Here is a 6,227-nt window from a genome sequence, read left to right as displayed (position 1 = left end):
ATAAGGCATTGTGCCCTACTATTTTCAGATTGGCCATTGTACACGCACATCTACTCACTCTGACATATGCCTTATTGCATGGTGTAAAGGTAAGATCAGTGTGATGCCCAAGATATATGTATTGTAATACTTTAGTGCTGTTATCACAATTTTATTTCTGTTTATTCACCATTGTCTAACCCTGCACTTGTTTATTTGATGCCAACCTTACCCAGTGATTACATTTCTAATTACTCTTCTAGGCTGTGACTTAGGGCCTCGCTTTATACCATGTCAGACCCTGACTCTGCTTTAGTCTCCTCAGTCAGTGATTTACTAAGCCTCTTGTTTTTACCAGGTGAGAATTGTATTTTGTGTTTGTATCTCTGTATGTTCTGGGAGCTACCCTATGCCACTGTCTGTGCTTCAGTTCCCTACCTGCTGTCAACACCTCTGATTGAGCACAATCAAGCATTAAGGTAAAGCTGAGCTCAACACACTAACCCAGTCACTTGTGCTCATTGATTGGACCCAGAAGTCATGCACAGACTTAAGGACACACAGTGAAGACAGATACAATCAGAATCGCTGCAAGTAGATCATACATGCAGATAAGACAGACACCGGTAAGCTTGCCACACACAGCGTGATCCTGTTGCTCCTGTCAAGTTTATAGTGGTCATCTTCACTGGCAATAATGAGGCATATTTCTCCTGCATTACATAATAAGGTAGGGCAGACAGATGGACATACAATTTGTATTTCTTGTAAACTCAGTAGGGCTGTGTATAAAGATCCTTCATGCTGCTGTGGAGTTCTGCGTTGTGTCTTCCTCTACCCTTTTCCCTCCAACCAATGCAACTGGATCCTATGGCAGAGACCCATGGCTTTACAGCCAAGGATATCCTAGTTTAGTCAAAATGTATTAAAAATAAATGGAGAATTCAAATATGGACATCACATACAGCCATGGCCAAAAGTTTTGCGAATGACACAAGTATTGGTTTTCACAAAGTTTGCTGCTTCAATGTTTTTAGACCTTTTTGTCAGATGTTACTATGGTATACTCAGGGCCGGATTAACGGGGGGGGCGACAGGGGCAATCGTCCCCCCACACGTTAAGGGCCCCCACATCTATCGGGTTAAAGTGGACCGGAGGAGACGGAACCAGTTCCGCCTCCTCCGGCCAACCTAACCCCGGCGCTGCAGGGAGGCTCGCATTTGCCAGACGCACACTGTAACCAGCGGGCTCCCCGCCTCCCTCCCAGCAGCGGCACCCGGAGTCGGAGGCTTGAGCGCACGTGAGCTCCACTTCCGGCTCCCGCAGTGCACTAAGGGAGAGACGTCATGATGTCTCTCCCATAGTGCAGAGGAGCAGCCAAGCGGACTGCAGCGGACGGTGGGCTTAGCTTAAGGGAAGTATGAACTTTATATTTTTTTTTTTTAGTGCAAGCAGCCAACTGGGGGCATTACTGGCGGGGGGGGGGCATTACTACAGGGGGCATTACTCGGGGGGGGGGGGGCACTACTACTTGGGCATTACGCGGGGAGTGAGAGGCATTACTACTGGGGACATTACTTGGGGGGGGAGGCATTATTAATTGGGAGGGGCATTACTCGGAGGCGGAGTCATTACTACTGGGGGCATTAATCAGGGGGCATTACTATTGGGGGCTGTACTAGAGAGGGAACATTAGTATTGGGGGCACTAATAGAGGGACATTACTACTGGGGGCATTTCTACAGAGGGCTCTACTACAGGGGGAATGACTACTGGGGGCATTACTACTGGGGGCACAACTACATGGGTATTACTACTGGGGGATTTATACAGAGGGCATTACTACAGGGGGCACTACTAATGGGAGTATTGCATTTGGGAACTGCGTAAGGGGTACTACTACTGGGTGCACTGCATACAGGGCACTACCACTATGAGCACTGACACTACTGTGGGCTCTGCATAAGGTTCCCATTGCGCATACCCCCAGTTTGTCACATTTAATAGGGGCCCCCACATGTTTGTTGGCCAGGGGCCCCCACAGACCTTAATCCGGCCCTGGGTTTACTGAAGTAAAATTACAAGCATTTCAAGTGTCAAAAGTTTTTATTGACAATTACATTAAGTTTATGCAAAGAGTCAATATTTGCAGTGTTGACGCTTCTTTTTCAAGACCTCTGCAATTCGCCTTGACATGCTGTCAATCAACCTCTGGGCCACATACTGACTGATGGCCACCCATTTTTGGCTAATCAATGCTTGGAGTTTGTCAGAATTTGTGGGTTTTTGTTTGTCCACCCGCCTCTTGAGGATTGAACTTAGGGCCTGATTCAGAGCCGGACGCTATTAGCGGCCGCTCGTTCTAAAAAGGAGCCGGATATTTAAATTGAACGCTCGCTCTTTGCGGTGTGTTGATGCCTCTATGTCTGAGTGAGCGTACGAAAAATGCGCTTGCTATTTTGTAAAGATGCCCCTTTGCCGTTCGCATCACACGTCATCTCCGGTATTTATTAGATTAATCGGGAACATCGAAAAGGCATCTGAACTGCTCGCAGTGCTTGTGGTAGGATTTTCTTTCCCCTAATACTGCGAGCAGTTCAGGCTAAAAGACAACCAAGTGACGTGGTTGATGACGCTCCTTTACTAATTATACACTCCCATTAAACGCCCTTTTTTACCGTTAGGCACGTCTGCATTCGGATCGCCACTCCCCCATTTTCAAGCACCTTCCCCTGTTACCACCCACAAACGGTACATTCTGTCAATCAAATTAGCAGCCCCTCGCTGTTTTACGAGCGCACGATTTCCGACCGCAATGACTGTTTTGCGCATGCGCATTACGACCCATACGCATGCGCAGTTGTGTGAACATCACTCAGAGCGAACGAGCGGCCGCTTACGAGCTGCTCTGAATCAGGCCCTTAGTTCTCAATGGGATTAAGGTCTGGAGAGTTTCCTGGCCATGGACCCAAAATTTTGATGTTTTGTTCCCAGAGCCACTTACACCCCTTTCAGACTTGTCGAGAATCCCGGGAATTTCGCCTGCCTCAGCCAAATTCCCGGGTAGCCACGTCTGTCTGAAAGGTGCCTACCCAGCCCCTGCAATCGACCAGGGTTTTTCCCGGGACTTAAGTCCCGGAAAATTACCCTGCTTCTGTCTGAATGGTGCTACCCGGGAATTTACTCCCGGCTTCACCAAACAGCTCCTGATTGGCCAGACGCGTCTGCCTGTTGATGACGTCATCAGCAACAGCCGGTCAGTGGAGGGCTGACGCCATATAAACGGTAAACATAGCGCTAAGAAGCCTGTGCAGTGCTACAAGGCAGATTTGGTGCTGCAACAGTTGCAGAGACGCCCGCAACACTACGAGGTGAACTTGTACCAGGTGTTTGGAGAGTGGTGCCAGGTGTGTAAACATTTAGCATCTAATGTTATTATTTATGTCATAGTGTTATACTATGTAAATTACTGTTTTTTATTACCTTATTAAAAGAGCTTGTTTCTTATTATATATGGCATCTATTTTAAAATACTGAAAACGTTATTAACTAACAAGAGATTTATTTTTTATTCATTTTCTTATTTATTTATTATTTTTTATCTAAATTTTCTGGGTTTTCTTTAGTGCGGTAATCTTTATTTTTTCTGTGTACAGGTGGTTGGTGATCATGGCACATTGGAAGGACGAGGAGGTCCGTGAGCTCTTACATGTGAGGGGAGAGGAGGAAATAAAAGCTCAAATCACAGGCACTGTTAAAGATGCCATGATCTATTGCAACATTGCCAAAATCCTGGCCACCCGGGGTATTGTAAAGACACAGCAGCAAGTCCTTAATAAGCTAAAGAGCCTAAAGAAACAATACACAAAGGTCCATGACCACAATCGTAATCGCAGTGGTGTGGGAAGGATGGAGTGGCCCTTATACGATTTATGCACTTCGGCTTTTGGGCATACAGCACTATGCAACCCCATTGCTCTATCTTCTTCAAGTGATGCTGGCACACTGTCTGCAACAACGACATGCACGCCTTCAACAACTCCTGAGAGCAGCCAGCAGAGCCCGGCATTATCGCAGGTCCTATTTGATGACCCAGATGAGGACTCATCTAATACCATCATCATTGAACCAAGCACTGGCACAGATGTGATCTCTCCAACGCAAAGGCAAGATTCTGAGTCTGAGCCACAGACCCAGGGAGACAAGCCCACTCTACGCAGTAACAGTAAGTTTAAATCAAATAACTTATGTTCTGCTGCATTAATCTACGTCACAGGTTCTCAAACTCGGTCCTCAGGACCCCAAATAGTACAGTGCATGTTTTCCAGGTCTCCTCACAGAATTACAAGTGAAATAATTAGCTCTACCTGTGGATCTTTTAAAACGTGTCAGTGAGTAATGAACACACCTGTGCACCTGCTGGGTGGCCTGGAAAAAGCGACCTGTGTGGGGTCCTGAGGACCGAGTTTGAGAACCACTGATCTATGTAATGTTGTCATTAAATTTCTAGCATATAGTATTGTTTCTGCGTTTATCTTGTAGTGGAGGACGTGCTGTTTTTTAAATTGGGACAATTTATTGTTTTGTGTTTGAAATATTTTTTACATCTGTTGCTCAATGTTTTTTCTCTTTTACTTTCAGTTTTCACAGTGCCAACACGTAAAAAGAAGAGCAAAATTGATGTTGCTACCAAAGCCATGACAAATATTCTTTGTGAACAACTACGCGACCTAGATTCGGAATGGCAGACACAAGAGGATGCCAGTCTGCAGCGGTTCATGGCCAATGAGAGAGAAATGCAGAGTCATTTGCTAAAGGAAATGATGGCTATGCAGGAAAGGCTTAGTCGCGATAACCGCAAATTTTTTACTCAAATCTTGAGCACAATCCACTACAAAACAACACATGTTCCACCACCCACTCATTTTGGGCACAAAGCTAATTATCCAAACTCATTTGGGGAACCATCCCAGTATGTGGAACAACCTCAGTCTCCCACCTCATTTGAGCATACATTGCAGTATGACCAGCACGCTAATTTCCCCACAGCATTTGGGCAAACTACATACAAGTATGCTCAACAACAAGCAAAGCCCCCCCAGCATTTGGGCACACATCCCAGTATGCGCAACAAGTAAAGTCCCCCACAGCATTTGGGCAAACTACATCCCAGAGTTTACAGTTTACCGAAATATTTAACTGTGGTAATCAAATATACAGTATCTAGTGATGTTAACTAGACATATCCGTATCATGATGTTGAAAATGTTATGGTTACTGCTTGTTGTTTTTTTGTTTTAATGCCTCACAGCTATATGCGCACTTAACATTGTTCTCATTGTCTACGCTTCGACAATATCAATCCATACATACAGATGGAGTACTTTGGGTTCTGAAGTAAATGTGCACTTTTATTTATTTTTATACTATTGTTTGGTTTTGAGTTGTGTTGTATTTTGTGCAACATTATTTCCTATATAAGAAATATGGAAATGCTTTCAAACTTCGTATGCAACTTAAACAAAAGGCCTTTATTAAAATAAAAGATTTTTTGAACAATTCAAAAATTAAGTTTTTGTATTTATTACAATAACATAGAATTAATGTTTTTTGAAATGGTGGTTCTAATCAATTCTATGTCATTGGTTTGATAAGTAAGTGAGGTTGATGAAAGGGTAGAAGGATCACTCCCAACAGGCTCCTCCACGATGTCCCACTCTGGCAGGTATTCTTCTCGTTGTATCTCACAGATGTTATGCAAGATACAGCATGCCGCTACAACATCAGTATTCAGCCGAATGTCCACATCGTTTCTCTTTAACAAGCAGCGCCAACGTCCCTTCAGTCTCCCGAATGCATTTTCAAGAACCATTCTAGCTGAACTGAGGGTATGGGTGTAGGTGATCTGCTCGTTCGAAAGCACAACCTGTTGGCTGTACCCTTTCATCAACCACCTCCATAGTGGATACGCAGCATCCCCAATAATGTGGACTGGTATCTCCACTCCATCCACAAACTTGGACTTCTGCAAATAGAAACAAATATTACAGTTATTATTAAAGGCTTTACAGGTAACAGTGTTGTATGCAGATACAGTATATCAGAGCAAATTGCAGGTGACATCCCAAAAATCATGTTTTGGTTCGGTATGGAAGATAATACATATCGGTTTTGCAATAAAAATCATGACGTAAATGTGTGTATAGTTACCTCATGAGGAAACAGCCAACCATTCTGCCTCTCCTCC

The sequence above is a fragment of the Taudactylus pleione genome, unplaced genomic scaffold (genome assembly GCF_031769625.1).
Source record: "Taudactylus pleione unplaced genomic scaffold, aTauple2 ptg000154l, whole genome shotgun sequence".
In the NCBI taxonomy this organism is placed as follows: domain Eukaryota; kingdom Metazoa; phylum Chordata; class Amphibia; order Anura; family Myobatrachidae; genus Taudactylus; species Taudactylus pleione.
Note: the sequence above shows the minus strand (reverse complement) of the source record.